The sequence below is a fragment of the Urocitellus parryii genome, chromosome 4 (assembly GCF_045843805.1).
Source record: "Urocitellus parryii isolate mUroPar1 chromosome 4, mUroPar1.hap1, whole genome shotgun sequence".
In the NCBI taxonomy this organism is placed as follows: domain Eukaryota; kingdom Metazoa; phylum Chordata; class Mammalia; order Rodentia; family Sciuridae; genus Urocitellus; species Urocitellus parryii.
In genome coordinates, this window is record NC_135534.1 from 146,710,259 (window position 1) to 146,725,766 (window position 15,508).

At 35.3% G+C, this 15,508-nt stretch overlaps 1 protein-coding gene across 1 annotated transcript in view; it reads right to left on the reverse strand.

The window, feature by feature from the left end:
• Rfx3 (regulatory factor X3) overlaps positions 1-6,541 on the reverse strand; it is a 305,603-nt gene extending 299,062 nt beyond the window's left edge. The window contains exon 1 of the mRNA XM_077797836.1: positions 6,497-6,541. The gene's annotated coding sequence lies outside the window, so the exon portion shown is untranslated. The remainder of the gene's footprint in view (positions 1-6,496) is intronic.
• Between the last annotated feature and the right edge of the window lie 8,967 nt (positions 6,542-15,508).

Consider the following 15,508-nt stretch of genomic DNA (forward strand, 5'->3'; position numbering starts at 1 on the left):
CATTTCCCCTCTGTAATTTCATATATTATTCTGGATAATGTTCAAAGATTACTTTACAATCTAAGATAGGAGTTAGCAAATTAATTCCAAAATTCCTTATTGTTATAGGAAGACCAGAGCTGACTTCATACATTTCATACCCTCAGTAAATAACAATAATAAGCTATATATTATAGACCTGCAGAATAATTCCCTGAACAACTCATCTTTATAAAATTGACCAGAATATCCTATTATATAGTAATGACTAGATTTAATATGAAGTTTATAAATAAGGCTCAAAATGATCTCAAACAAATTCACCTGAAACGTGAAGAGGAAAATCTAAATAGGATAATGAAATGGACAATGGGAAGTGTAAGACACAATGAAATGTTACATCATTAGTTCTTAATCTGAAATCCCTAGACCAGTAGAATTATGTGAATGTAGTAGAAGGAGCCCCACTATAATATGGCTGCAGAATAAAACTAAAACATAATTTTGGACTAACATTCTTTTAATTCAATGTGGTAACAAGACTGATTATCAAATGGCAATCCAAACCTGTGACTGAAAGATATCTTCATGGTCTTGTTTTATTTTTAAAAGGAGAGAAAAAAGAATAATTACTTAATAACTTGGACTTGGACTAGTGGACAAAGTCTTTCAGAACTTCAGCCACATTAGAAAATAAATGGTCACCAAGGATCATGTTCAAATGATAACTAAGTAGCAAAAAGGTTACAATAGGTATCTAAACATTTCCTAATAAAAATAACAGGTATTCCACAACAAAGACTAACTAACCTACATTACATAAATTATCTTTTAATTTTCACAAAAACCCTAAGATTTACCCTATCTTTCAAATGAGAAAACTGAGGCTAAGTGAAGGCAAATAACTTGTCCCAGGTCATACAGCTAATAAGATTATCGGAAATCTGACTCCAAGCCTGTGTTCTTAGCCTTTAATATACTCAAACCATGCATTTTTGTATTGATACTCTAAATACAACGCAGTTTTATAACTGATCATTTTAATGATGTACATGCTGTACTTTGATATGAAACCCAAAACTTCAAATATAAAGATTTCTAAACAATACAATTTGCCATATACTTTTAAAAATCACGGTGTCATTGACTAACTAGTAAACTGTGGGACTATATATTTTTTACAGAAAAAATGCCTAACCTTCTTTAGTTAAGACCAGTATTTAAAAATATTGTTACTCTCTAGTGACTTTTTATATTCTTTGACACATTCCACCACATAAATTGTTATACTTTATAAAGTTACTTTTTAAAATTATCACCATTAGCAGATTATAGTTTAATGTGGAATACATCCATGATCAAGAATTAAAAGTTCCTTTAATGAATCTTTACCTTTCAAAGTTTACTTGGGGAAGACACCACTGTGTCAGTATTCACCTTTGAGAGTATATTGTTGTGAAAAGAACTGATGTGCAAGAAGCAGCCCAAAATACCAGATTCAACAGCTCTAAAAAAATCTCTCCAGATACAGAAAATTGTTCCTACTTTAGAAGTATAAGGCACAGAATAAGGCAGAGAATCTAAAACTTTGCTGATAATAAGCAGAATTCAAAAACCAAGCCAGATCTATATGTGTAATAAGAATTGTAATGCATCCCGCTGTCATGTATTTAAAAAATAAAATCAATATTTACAAAAAAAAAAAAAAAACAAGCCAGACTACTCCAACAGCATAAAGCAGGAACTGATTTATCTAGATAATTTTTTATATTATTATTGTTGATTATTAAGCATGATAACCACCATATTTGCCTTCACTTAGCCACCATAAACATTCACACTTTTCAGGTATATTTCTGAACATTATGCCATGAAAGCCTATCACTAATTATGCTATATCAAAGTGTTATAAGAACATGTAATATACTGATATGTGCCAGCAATATCAAATTCTAGAAAACCAAAACACCAGGTTATGTTTTTCTCAAGTTAAAATAAATTTTTGATATTCAAAAATCTGCATATATTTTAATTTATAAGGACTACTGATGACATTGACTACATCAAAGATTTCAACTTTAGTATGCTATATGTTGCAATAATACACACACACTTCAATATAAAAGTGCCAATGAGACAGTACATTAAATTTTAAACTCCACAGAAATAAGACTATATATTTGAATACACAGGTAATTAAAATTTTTTCTTTAAACAAAAGTGCTAATCATTTCACATTTTTAGTTATAATAATCTAATATTGATAACAGCATAGCACCCTCTGGTGCATCTGTTATAAGATGTGCAAAATTCCTACAAAAAAAAAGCGATGGAATCACAGAGTAAAAATAAACCTTAGAAATCAATAGGTTGATAATCTTTTATTTACTCCAGCATATATTTTTAAACTCTAATGCTTAAAACAATTTTCATTTTAAAAGAACTCTACAAATTTTATAGCAGCAACTAAAATAGGTCAGGAAATTTTTTGTTTTAAAATATGAAACTAACAAAAAAAATTTGTTTCTAAAACATATCGCTCAAATTAAAATAACATCATCCAAAAAATTATTCTAAGTATGAAATGGTTAAAATTGATTTATCATGTTAACCAAATTTCACTTTAGTCAAATCCTTTTGCTTCAGATAAATTTGACCTTTGAATGTGTAAGGAACTTCCACATTCTTTTTCTGGATTCAAAGAGAATTTGTCATTATTTGTAAAAATTGATAAATAGTTTTTAAAAGCATCTACAAGTTCTACAGCTTGAAAATACAGGGATACTTAGACATGATACTTAGACATGAGCTATGACCAATCTTCAGTAGTTCAAAGAGGACAGTACAAAAATTTTACTTAAAAAAAAAAAAAACTCTTCCTAGGAAAATAATTAACTCTAAAATATCTAACCAAAGATAAAAGCAAAGGATGCCACCTGCTTTAGACAGCCCTTTTGTGAACCCCTGTGGAAGTCCCAACACAATGCAGTAAAAAAATGAAAGTGACACCTGTTTAAAGCAGCCATCTGTCTCTAACACACTAGATTTAGTCAAATCTACTTATCTTGGATTTCCAAAATATGGGAACGCTATGCACCTGTGAACAACAAGGAATTTATAAGCCATTTTATGGTAGCTACTAGAATATCCAAAGAGTTAAAGGCAAATGATTTACTTAAGCAAACTATTTTTATAAAGTAACTGAGAACAAAGGATATTTAGTCAGATGCTCAACATAAAATAAACCACCAGCATATTCATCATTTAAAAAGTCTACTTATTTAGTATTTTCATTTCTTATATTCTCAGTGTAGATATTAACAACAAAGTAACAATCCTATTAGACTGCTCAGATCAGGGGGAAAAAAAATTAACTCTTACTACACACCTGACACCCATCCTTTAAAAATATACACAAACATACACATAATTTAAAATCTGAAAAGCAAAATTATGTACCACCTACAGTTTGAAAATACAGTGATACTTATTATCCCTGAGTTGGAAGTTTAGAGGAATGCATACATAATACCAACTTTCTCCAGAAAAATGAAAAACATCACCCAAAAGTAACCTTATCATTCAAATAGTGCATGGCAACTATCTTAGGATTCATTCAGTTTTTTGTTATTTTTTAATGGTTAAAAAAAATTACCATAAATTTGTTAAAGGTTAAAAAAATTGTTTAAGGTTAAAGAATTTCAAGCTTTTAAACTATAAACCTTTTAATTGAGTACCTAAGTAGAGTACAAGACTATTTGAATACTGAAGAATAACACAGTATTTCAGAAATCAGGCACAACTACCTCTATATAATGAAAACGTTGTAAAACGATGCAAACTTCTAGGAATACATTATTAGTTTACTACATAATGTAAATTTACTATGCCTATGTCCTATGTGGTTTAATATAATTCATAGGAAAAACAATACAAAAAGACTGAAAAGCATTATATATTTAGCTACTCAAACAAAGTTACTAGTGAATATAGTTTGAAAGCATGATTACTTTCACAGATTTCTGATAGTCTAAAAACTGAAAGCAATACCAACACATAACATACACTCTTCTAGGAAAAATATTACAGAAAGAATGAACTAAATGCTGAGTATTTGCCTCTGTATTTAATTTTAAATGTCATTTGTTTTGTTACTATTTATGATTATTATTTAACCAATCCATATGAATAATTTTCATTTACTTGAGCCCTAAGTATCTCTAACAGCAACTTTTATATCACATGCATGCTTTAAAATTGGTTAAGAAGTCAAATTCAATTTAAACTCTGCTTTCAAATCAGTTTGTGAATCTAAATTCAAATTTTAGAAAATCTAAAACACACAAGTAAAATGCCTCAAAATGTTTTTAGACACTGCAAATAAAAATACTAAATATAACATTGTAGAATATATATAATCTACTTGACTGAAACTTATGTAAATGGCGTAAGATCTAAAACTATCCCAAGACAGCAAAACTCCTATTAACTTCAGAGACAGTTTATAGGACCCAGGAGCTTCACCATCCAAAAGTGTTCAGGCATTTGACACTCATCTGAACAGAAAAAAAAAATACAAGTTAGTCAGAGAAATTTTCATGGAATTTAGGTTGGGGAGGGGATGATTAGAAAGAGATGTGAGTGCTGAAGAAAACTTCCTTTCGAATAAAATATCATCTGCATTTAAAATAGGAATCACAATTAAACAAAAAAGGAAGTTTTATTAAACCCCTAACTCCTATTTTAAAATATTAGCCTAAATAGCATTATAATTACCCAACTTGCTCATTGACAATCTCAAGAATAATTAATGCTGCCATATTATTCACAGGCTGCTGTCAGTTAATCAATATATGTTTGCTGTTACAAAGAATACTGTTTAAATAAGTATTTTAAAATCTAAATTGGAAATTACAATATGTGCAACTATAATAGTACATTATATCTGTTTTAGTATACATTCATTTATAATACTTTTGACTGATAATCAATTAAAAGTTAGACTGAAAAATGAACAAAATTAAGAGATCTGTAAAACCAGGTTAGCTTTAATCAAGAACCCTACTACTTGAGGACTGATAAGTACTCAAATCTGCAGAGAAAAACATTTTCTTGGGGGAAAAAAAGAAGAAGTTCCCTCTTCCTAGCAGGTTTAAGTTCACTGTCCAAAGAAAATAAAAAAGTAAATAAAAAATATATGTTAAGTACACTCATGCCTAGATCTTAACAACCACAAAGAAAGTGAAATATACACACGTTTCAAGTTGAGAAGCTTCATGCATTCTTTATGAACAACTTGACTTCAATTTCAACTCTCAAAGGGAAATGATGAAAAAAAAAAAACCTCTTAAAGTACCATAACTGTCACAAATAACATTGTGAAGTGAGTTCTCGAAAGCTTCCTTGTGTCCTTTCCCTGTTCATCACACACGAAGTCTCATAACCACAATGAAAATTGTTAACACTCCACTGTGGGGAGGGGAGGTTCATCAAAGTGAAATGGAACCTCACTACTACTCCCTCCCATCTCCACAAGAAGGATAAAGCACTGTCAATAACTACTAACCCAAGTACAACAGATACCCTGCATCCGGTTTAAATCACAAGCAAGCGCGCACACACACACGCACACACACACACACACCACCAAAAGAGAGAGACAGAGACTGACTTTAAAAAAAAAAAAAAATCTCTTTCCCTGTGCAACAGAGAGCACAGCGAAGAGGCCCCGGGTTTCAATGTATGTGCAAGGGGTTGGGGCGGGAGGGGGGGGAGAGGGAAGAGTGCTGAATGGATATTAAGACTGTTTGCAGCACAAAGAAAATACTATTTTAAAAGAAAAAAGAAAACCATGAAGCTGATGATGGTCAAAGAAGAGCAGCTAATCATTTAGCACCAAGCAAAGAGGGGCAAAAATGAAGGGAATAGGCGGTGGGAAAAGTTCACGGATGTATGAGGATAAAAATAACAAAACCCATAACAAGGCCCCACAAGTGAACAACAACAACAACAAAACACCACCTCTTGGGTCCCCCCACCCGGCCGCACATTGTTATCTATTTCGGTTTTCAAAGAAAAAGGAAACAAGCAGCTTTGAAAAAGAACGGGGGCAAAAAAAAAAAAATCCCTTATCTCTTCACCTGACCCTCCTCCTCTCACCAGACCTAAGGGAAAGATCCAGCATCGGCATCGGAAAACTGTGGCTCCCTCTCCCGCTCGGCTCTCAGCCCCCCGCGCTCCCGCTCCATCCCTGAAGTGCGGCCGCGGAGGGCCGGGGAGGGCCAGCGGGCGGCGCGGCGCCCACACCCCCGACCCCGCCGCGGCGCGCAGGGTCCATTGTAAACAAGCCGGGGACAGAGCCCCTCGGCTGCCGCGCCGCAGCAGCAGCCCGGTGTCAGGAGTGAGACCCCGCACAGCCACGCTCCGCTCGCACACACGAACACACACACGCACGGACACACGCGTTCACACGCATCCACACGCTCCCACACACATGTAGAGACCGAAGAATATTCACCTTGGCTGTGGATTATTGTGGTGTTGTTGGTGGGTGATGGAGATGGTGGTGGTGGGGAGGAGGAGGAGGAAGAGGAGGAGGAGGAGGAGAGGAGTAGTTGTTGTTGATGGGTAACAGTCGCCAGGACTACGGTGACTATGGCGCTTGATTCACAAGGCAACGGTTGCTATAACTCACAAAAGAGAGAGAGAGGGAGAGAGAGAGAGGGAGCGAGAGGGAGAGGGAGACACTCGCACGGGGAGGGGTGGGGGAGGGAAGAGGGGAGGAGGCGGGCCGGCGGAGTCGCCGGAAGGGGCGGGCTCACCACCCTGACTGACAAGGCTCCGAACCCGGGCGGGCGGAGGGAAGGCCGAGAGCACGGGATTCTGATTTAGGGACTCCGAGGAAGTGCGCTTAGGCTTCGCCAGGCCTGCCGTCACTAAAAGTCCTCTCGGACGAACGCTACTACACAATTTGGTCAAGCCGAGGAGACTTTAGAGTTAGAATGCGAGGAATACTTTCTGTAAAGAAAGAATTGTCGGTCACCGCAGCCAGCTTTGTGCAGAGGAGCCCCAGAGCCATGAGAGGGTAATGGCTAAACCAGGGATGGGAATAGTAAGAGCGATCTCAGGCACTTTGTGAGGAGACGAGCTATGGCGGGGGAAGCATCCACTTTGAAGAACGGCCTTCAACCCCCCCCCACAAACATCATTTCCGGGGCGGGCTCGGCGGAGGGCCCGGATGTGGCACTGCTTCGTACGTGAATCGCCAGCGGTGTTACTGGTAGTGTTTGCCTCCTGGCTTATCCCTTTACTAGACTCTTTGGGTCCTTCGTTGGACTGGAGGGTCCGAGCTGCCCTTTCCTTTCTGTTGTCTGCTCCCTATTCTACTCCCGCCTCCTGAGGCCACGACTCCGGGAAGCGCGGGCGGCGGGGTGTGAGCGAGCTGCCTCCGCCGCCATCTTAGAGAAGGCGAGCCTGGGGCGCGTGTGGGCAGCGGGCGGGCCTCCTGCGGACCCGCAGCGGTTTGGCGCGGAGAGGTAGGGAGGTCGGAGCGCGTCCGGCCCTCACTCCGGAGCGAAGACGCGAAGTCATCACTCCCAGCCTACGGGGCTGGGAGTAAGTGCTAATAAAGAACAAGAATTTGCCCTTCCCGGAAAACCCCTGGCGAGCTCCCTCGACTAAAGGCGTGGAGGGGTGGGGTAACTTACACCTGCCTGAACTACTGTCCCGTTAATTTTTGGTTCCCCGTTATTTTCACCCCTCCCCAAGCAAAGTGTTCATCCCTCTTCAGAGTTGACCAAACTTGGAATTGAGCTCAATCTGTATTGTATTTCTTGCCTCGCCCTTAGCCTCTTTACTTGACAGCCTAAGGTAGTAGAGGTTCATGCCATTCCAGGCTGTATTGAAACAAACGAATGGCTTCCTTCTATGTTGAACGTTGTCAGCCCACAACCTGCTATATGGAACATCCATTGATAATGCATGGTTCAAACATATTCGTCCAATTCTTTACACACTGGAGTCCAGCAGGCACGTGCCCCCGGGCCCTGGCAATACCCAAAATCTCCAATGTTTGCAGCTAAGCAGCTTATCGAAGACAATAAATTAGAAGTAGAGCCTTAGGAAGTCAGTTCTCTTGGGGCTTAATTTTTGCACCTGCAAATAAGGGATTTGGGCCGGCATGGGTTCACCAGTGCTAAAATAATACCGAGCTCTTTTTTTTTTTTTTTTTTTTTTTTGGTGTCCTAGACCTTGTGTTAAAGGTTTTGCATACATTATCTCATTTAATCCGGGCAACACACTATTAAGTAGAAAAGATTCTCATTGTAGGAAAAATAAGCAGAGTTCTATAAATAGTTTTACCTCTCTGGATCATAAAATACAAGGATTTAGAAACCAACTATTGGGACAATAGATTTAAGAAAGTAATATTGTTAACCTTCCGTAATTTCATGAAAGTTGTATTTTTATGAGTTACCATGTAATAATAATTCATTGGACAGCATTGAGCTAAAGGTAAAAGATTTCATGACCCACTGTTACTTCATTGACGTGACCAGTAGCAGTTCAGCTCTTCAAATTTAGAATACTCATTTTATTACATTTACAGATAAAGTCCTCTAGTCCTACAATGGTGTTAGGGCTGCTTGCTCACACTACATGGCTCTGAATAGCTTTGCTTTTTTAGTTCTATTGTCTGTTACAGTTTTCTTGTCTCCTCACTGTCAGCTGTTGCTTCTTCCGGCTGTCAGTGAACATAGTTCTATTATCCTTCCCACCCTTTTAATTTACTGCTTTTAATCTTCAGGCAAGAAAATCACATAATGAAGCTTGTGCAAAACTGTCTCAAGAGTATAATTAGGTACTTTAAGGGACTGCCTTTTTAGCAAAATTGTGACCCTTGTTCTAGGATATTGTAATGTCAGTTTTAAGCTGCTTAAAGACTCCCAGTGCCCTCCACCCCCAACTTGGTGGTCTAGTCTTTTTCTGAGTTAGGAATAGGTAACTTCCTGTAAGTGAATTCTTTAAATTTAGAATTTGGGTTATGTAGAATAATACCCATTTTAAGATCATTAGTGGTGACTTCTAACCATAGTGAGGTTAATGTGAAATTTTCGATTTTACCACCTCATTGAATAAATTACCAAACTACCAATTCGAGCTATGGAATTGAAAGCCACACATTATGTATGTGTTACCAATGTTGACCCGTGAGGAGTCCTTGCTTCCCCAATGTTGAAGAATAACACCAGAGAAGCACGCTGAGGCAAGGTCAGAGTGGAAAATTAGAAGTTTATTAAAGGACAGCAGAAAAGACTTATGGCGGAGGAAGAAGGGAACCCAAGAGGTGGAATCCCTTGAAGGGCGAATATGTTCCCTTATTTATAGTTTTTGGTGATGGAATGTAGGTGGAAAGGTCTGAAGGGTTGGGACACAGGTGGGCCAAAGAAGTAATCTGGGCACTTCCGAGTCAAGTTTGCTGTTCATTAACATTTCTTTGGGATGGGCTATCTTCAAATCTGTTGGGGGCTGTTTCCTGGGCTTCATTAACATTCCAAGAGTTGCTCAACTTTTCCGGAAATTCATTCTCAACATGGCCTCCATTTTAGATTTCACTCGATATTAGACCCGATTTACCTAACTACACTGACTTTAAATCTGGCTTCATATGCATTCATTGTTATAATTAGTTATAAAAGAACCAAGAAATCCTTTTGCCAGGAGTCAGTTCCAGTAAGAGATTCTTTAGAGTTATTTTGAAAGCTGCATAATTATTGTACATGCACTTCAAAAATACATTATTTGTTAAGTATCCCTCAGTGTTAGACCATTGTAACAGTTATTGCCTACTGCAATGTAAAACATTGGGCTCAAGTAAAAATATACCTAACCAAAAGCATTTTACACTCCTTGACAAATTCAGTAAATTATCAGTGCAATAATTATTTGCTGAGTAACTAAAATGGAGCAGTTTGTAAAGTGTTCAAAGTTAATAAAACTCAGTTAGTAGAAAACTGAACTTAAAATTAGCCTTTTGAATTTAGACTGAGATTGGAATGACTGGCAGAGACATAGATGAACACATTTTTAGCTGAAAATCCACTTGAAAGATATGAAGCCCTGATTCTTTGTGTATGAATCATATACTTTATAAATTACTATAACATTCTTAAAGATAAATTTCCTTTTCATTATTACCTAGTAGGATGTTTCCTCCTATTGTTAATCTACTATATATTCAGGAATCAGTAAGTTATTTCGGTATTAATGCTTGAAACGGGAAATGTATATATGAAAAAAAAATACTGATAACCCTTAGCTGTGCTTCCAAAATATGTATGAGGATTCAGAAAATTAATGTATTCTATGGCAATTTGTCATTGAATTTGTAGTGAATCCTTTAATAAAGCAGAGTTAACAAACCTGTTTTAAAATTTTTCATTTGATTATAATATTCTGTTTTCCTCAGTTGAGTAAAACAGAGCTTTAGTTCTCATGAAATTAATGGTTTCATTTCTAATCAGTATTAAGTGTTTATACAGACCACAAGGGAAATAGACTACTAGATTACTGATAGCCTTCATTGGATTTGAAACTCTGTGGATATTTGATAATTATCAATAACAGTGAGAGGGTAATAGAGTACAAAGTAATTCAAAACTACATAGAGACTGGGATTCAATCCCCAACAACAACAATAAAATATATATGATCTGTCACTTAATCTTTTGAGGACCCCCTACCACACTCATCCTCACCTAAAGTCTATTTTGGTCTTGAAAACAGTGCAATTGTTTTTTGGTAAATTTGTCTTTGTTATTGTCTTTTCTTCAAGTTACACAAACCAGGTGATAGCAGTTCTGAAGTACATCTGTCTATCCTTACATATACTTTGGAATTAAGTTTTCATCCTAGTACAAAAATATAATAATAGAATCATACATTGACTATCTTTTAAAGACTTTAAAGACTATCTTTTAAAGTCTTTAAAATTATCTTTTGATATACACATACAGCTTTCCCCCTTTGATTAATTCAAAACATCAACTAAAACATGGCAGCACTAAAACTAAAAGACCAGAAACAACCCAAATGTAAGATGATGGGGAAAACAATATTATAGTACATTTATTCAATTGAGTACTATTGAACAATTAAAAAGAAAGGACTACTAATATAGACAAAAGATTCTCAGCAGAAGAAACCAGGCACAGAGGCATAATGCAGGAATCCATAAAGTCCAACACTGGAAAAACTAAATTATGTTTAGTGTTTCCCTATGATGGCAGGGGAATGGAGGTGGAAACTTATAGAGTGATGGAAATTTATGTATTCTCCAACTTGGAAGCCAGTATCCACATGTTGCTCTTAAAAGCTTAGTGTAAATTAAAATGTACAGTTGGCAACAATGGCATATGCCTGTAATCCCAGCAATTTGGGAGACTGAGACAGGAGGATTGTGAGTTCAAAGCGCTTAGCAATTTAGTGAGGCTCTGAGCAATGAAGCAAAACTCTGCCTCAGAGTAAAACATAAATGGGGCTGGGGATGCTCAGTGGTTAAGTACCCCTGGATTCAATTTCTGGTACCAAAAAAATGAATTAATTAAAATGTACAACTGTAAGCATACTAACTAGGTTTTAAATGCTCAATAATAATGTGACCGTGGCTAGTAAATAGAACAATGCAAATACGGAATATCATTTCCAAAGTTCTATTAGAAAGTACTGTTCAGGATCTTGTTTTTTTGTAGTATTTATATAGGTATCTATATTTGTCAAAATTATAGTTAATGCACATTACATGTATGTTTATAATATCAATAATAGCTGTCCCTAAACCACAGAAATACTATGTTACCAACTTGATTAGGACCATTTTTTTCTTCAATGTTTTTGTTCACTAAGGAAAAGGATAAGTAGTAAAATCATCCTTAGCAATTTTTTTAAATATGTTAAGTGTGCCATATACTAGATAGTGTTGATTTTCTGCCCAAAAGTATTAGTTATGGTACTTAATAATACTAAACACATATGGAAACAAGGAATTGCTTTTGAAGGTTTAAAGTGAAATCTAGATGGTTAGTGACAAATTTTTTTCTATTTCTCTATTAGAATCTCAATTTAGTAGTGTTTAGAAGATTGTGTTGCTCTGACCAGAATGAGAAAGTTAAGATCTCTAGGTAACACATAAAACTCAAAGGGTTTTAGTGGTTAAAAAAAAAGAAGAAGAAGAAGAAAATTTATAAATCAATAATCTCAGTGATTTCAATTCCAAAATCCTAATTTACATGGATTTTAAGAGATGAATAACAAATGAATTAATTTAAAATACTAAACATGTTTTTGCAATACTTTTGTAAAAGTAAGAAAATTTTTTTGTGGATTACTTAGTATAAAGTTAATAAACCAGGTACAGTGTTGCACACCTTTAATCCCATTCAGTCATTCTCTCCCCCCTCTCTCTCTTCTCTCCCTCTATTCACCTGCCCCAGTGTAATGTAGAGTCTGCAAAAAACATCTCCCAAGTTTGTCTTGGACATTATTACTATTTTAAGTATATTAATACTATATAAAGTCTTTAAATTGTTTTTGAATGGTTATGTCAATTGTTATATGACTGAATTATTTTTTATCCTTGGATTTTTTTTATGATTGTAATATAGACACTAATAAAATAAAAATATCCCTGATTCAAATAGCATGTATTTTTTTTGGATGCCATTTATACTTTCAAAGACTGGGTTTAATACACGTTTTTTCCAAAAATTTATTTAGCTTACTAACATTTTTGATGTGAGGAGACACAAAACCACAAATTTTACAGTGGAATGTGTAAAACACTTGCCTTTGAACACTGTTTGAAATTTTTATCTACTACTTCCTTCCATAAAAATAATTAGGGCCATTTGTTAAGACCTCCACAGACAGGCTTAATACAAAAATGCACTTGGCTAGAACTTAGTTTTGGAGAACTTCAGCCCATGAAATATTAAACATGTTAAAATGTACTCAAGTACTGCTTGAGGGATAAATAGCCCTGAAAGAATAGTGAGAAAACTGAATTTAATAGAATTTACTTTGTTTTTCCCTTTTTATTGAGGAGGGGATTAGTTAACCAAAAAATATGGAGATCCACTGATAAAAATTTATGGTGAACTTTGGGTACAGTTTCACAAAGATCAAAAAAATAAATAAAAATGTATTTTATAAGATGATTACTTATATACTCTTGAACTCAATACCCTTATTTGGCATTACAACCTTTACTTCATTATAAAATTGCACATTATGAAAAAATAAGTTACAGTTTGGATTTGCTTTATAGGATTACCCTATTTGTAGCTTCAAATGTGTGACACAATAATTACAGACTTCTTGTTAAATGTGATATCATTCTTCACCCAGAAGAAATAACCCTGAATGAACACTAATTTATGTTGAAGATTGGTAAAAGACAAGAAATTTTGATGTGTATAATAAGAAAAAGATATATGAAACTGTACAACAAATAATTTTTTCATAGGGTTAAACATACCTATTTTGAAAGTGAATATTTTTTAAATTCTTCCTGAAATCAAATTAAAAAGATTAAAAGAAAATTGCATTAAATACCCATGTCATTTTCTTATAAATCAGCACTGATTCAATGACCCAAAAATGAAATTCAAAGCACTGTATTTCCAGAAAAGCCAGAAACTGTAACAGCTTCTAAAGAACTAGCTACAGAGGTGACAAAACTGAATGATGCATAAATAAGTGGATCAAAAACGCTGCTTAACCTAAGTGGGAGTTTTCACTGCTGAAAACAAACTAAGGAAGCATCCAATAAAAGAATCATTTTTATAAAATATTTTTAACTTAGACCTACAGTCAAAACACAACAATTTGTTAGCATCTCTTAAAAACACCATACCTCTATGTCTGGCAATCATTAGAAAAGAAATAAAATTCTGAAAGTTTATTGTAGACTTCAAAAGATAATACTTCCCTGTCAGAAACAGGTAAGGTAGATTAGAAGTTCTAACACTTTTGGAAAGGTAGTTGACAAGAACCTTGCTTAAATATCCACAAATAATGTGATGTCAACTCTAATGAAGCAATATAAAGAAAGGTGAGAAAAAGAGAAACTAATCAGAAAATCTCATCAACTAATATAGTAAATTTGGTCTTTTTTTAAAGGTGGTATGTTTTCATGGGTTGATTTGCTTTGCTTGTTTTTTTTGTCTTTCATTTGTAGAGAATGTACCAAAAAAATTATGAGGGAAGCAGTAGCTCTAGAGGCAAGATAAGTTAAAGACTTGAGTTAAAGTTATTATCAGGAATAGGGAGAAGACATATTCTAAAAAATAGAATGAAGGAAATACTGACAGTACTTGAAAATTATTGAGCATTAAAAATAATTATCTAACACTGAGTACCTACTATATATTGGTATTCTGGTTAATATGGGCACATGGGATAGGAACAAGGAAGAGAGAAAGATACAAAGAACTAAAACTCACAAAGTTCCTCCCTCCTGTGCCAGCTTATATACTATTTGTTTCACCAAATTCATTCACTTCACTCTCCTTTCTAGAAGGCTGAGCTCCACTGACCACATCATTGCTCTCTGGCTGCCAGTTAGTTTTCATCAGTAAACAGCCCTGGCAGGAGACTGACTGAGAGTACAGTGAGGTCAGGGTATTTATTACCCTGCCTCTTACTCGGGATAGTTGCTTTGAGATAGCAATATCCCTTGACTAAAAATTCTGCTAACAATTTTTTACCCTTTCCCTCCTCGGATTTAAGGGTGGTGACAGTTCCACTGCTCTCTAGGTCACTGTACTATTCTTTCAGTTCCCCTTATAGTTAATCTTGGTACAGGTCCTTTGTACTTACACTCTCTTTGACTTGCCCTCTTTCTAAGAGTGTTATCTATTTCTTTTGGAGATTTGATGACATCAAACAGGCTCACAGATGATGTATTAGTTCGCTAGGATTGGCATAACACAGCATCACAGACTGGCTGGCTCAAAAATTTTTAAAAATTTTTAAATAGTACACACAAATATTTTTAAATGATAGAAGGCTAATATTTATTAAATTAAGTATTATAAGTTAACAATATTTATTATTAATATAAATTAAATATTTTTCTCAGTTTCTGGAGGTTAAAAGTCTGAGATCAAAGTGTCACAGAGTTTGCTTCTTCTAAGGCCTCTCTCCTAGGCTTGTAGATGTCAATCTTAGACCTATGACTTCATATGGTCTTTCTTTGGTGTGTGTGTTCTAGTCTCAAATTCTTTTAAGAACACCAGTAATGTTGGATTAGGGCTCACCCTAAAAACCTTATTTTAACTGAATTACTTCTTTACAGATCCTATCTTCTACCTACAGTCACATTTTGAAGCACTGAGAGGACTTCAGCATATAATTTTGGGAGAAGGGACATAACTCTATAACAAGTTGATAAAGAAAGACTTAAAAAAATTAAAAAGCAATCTCAAAATTATGAATATAAGTATAACTATAAGAAAAGGACAGCATTATA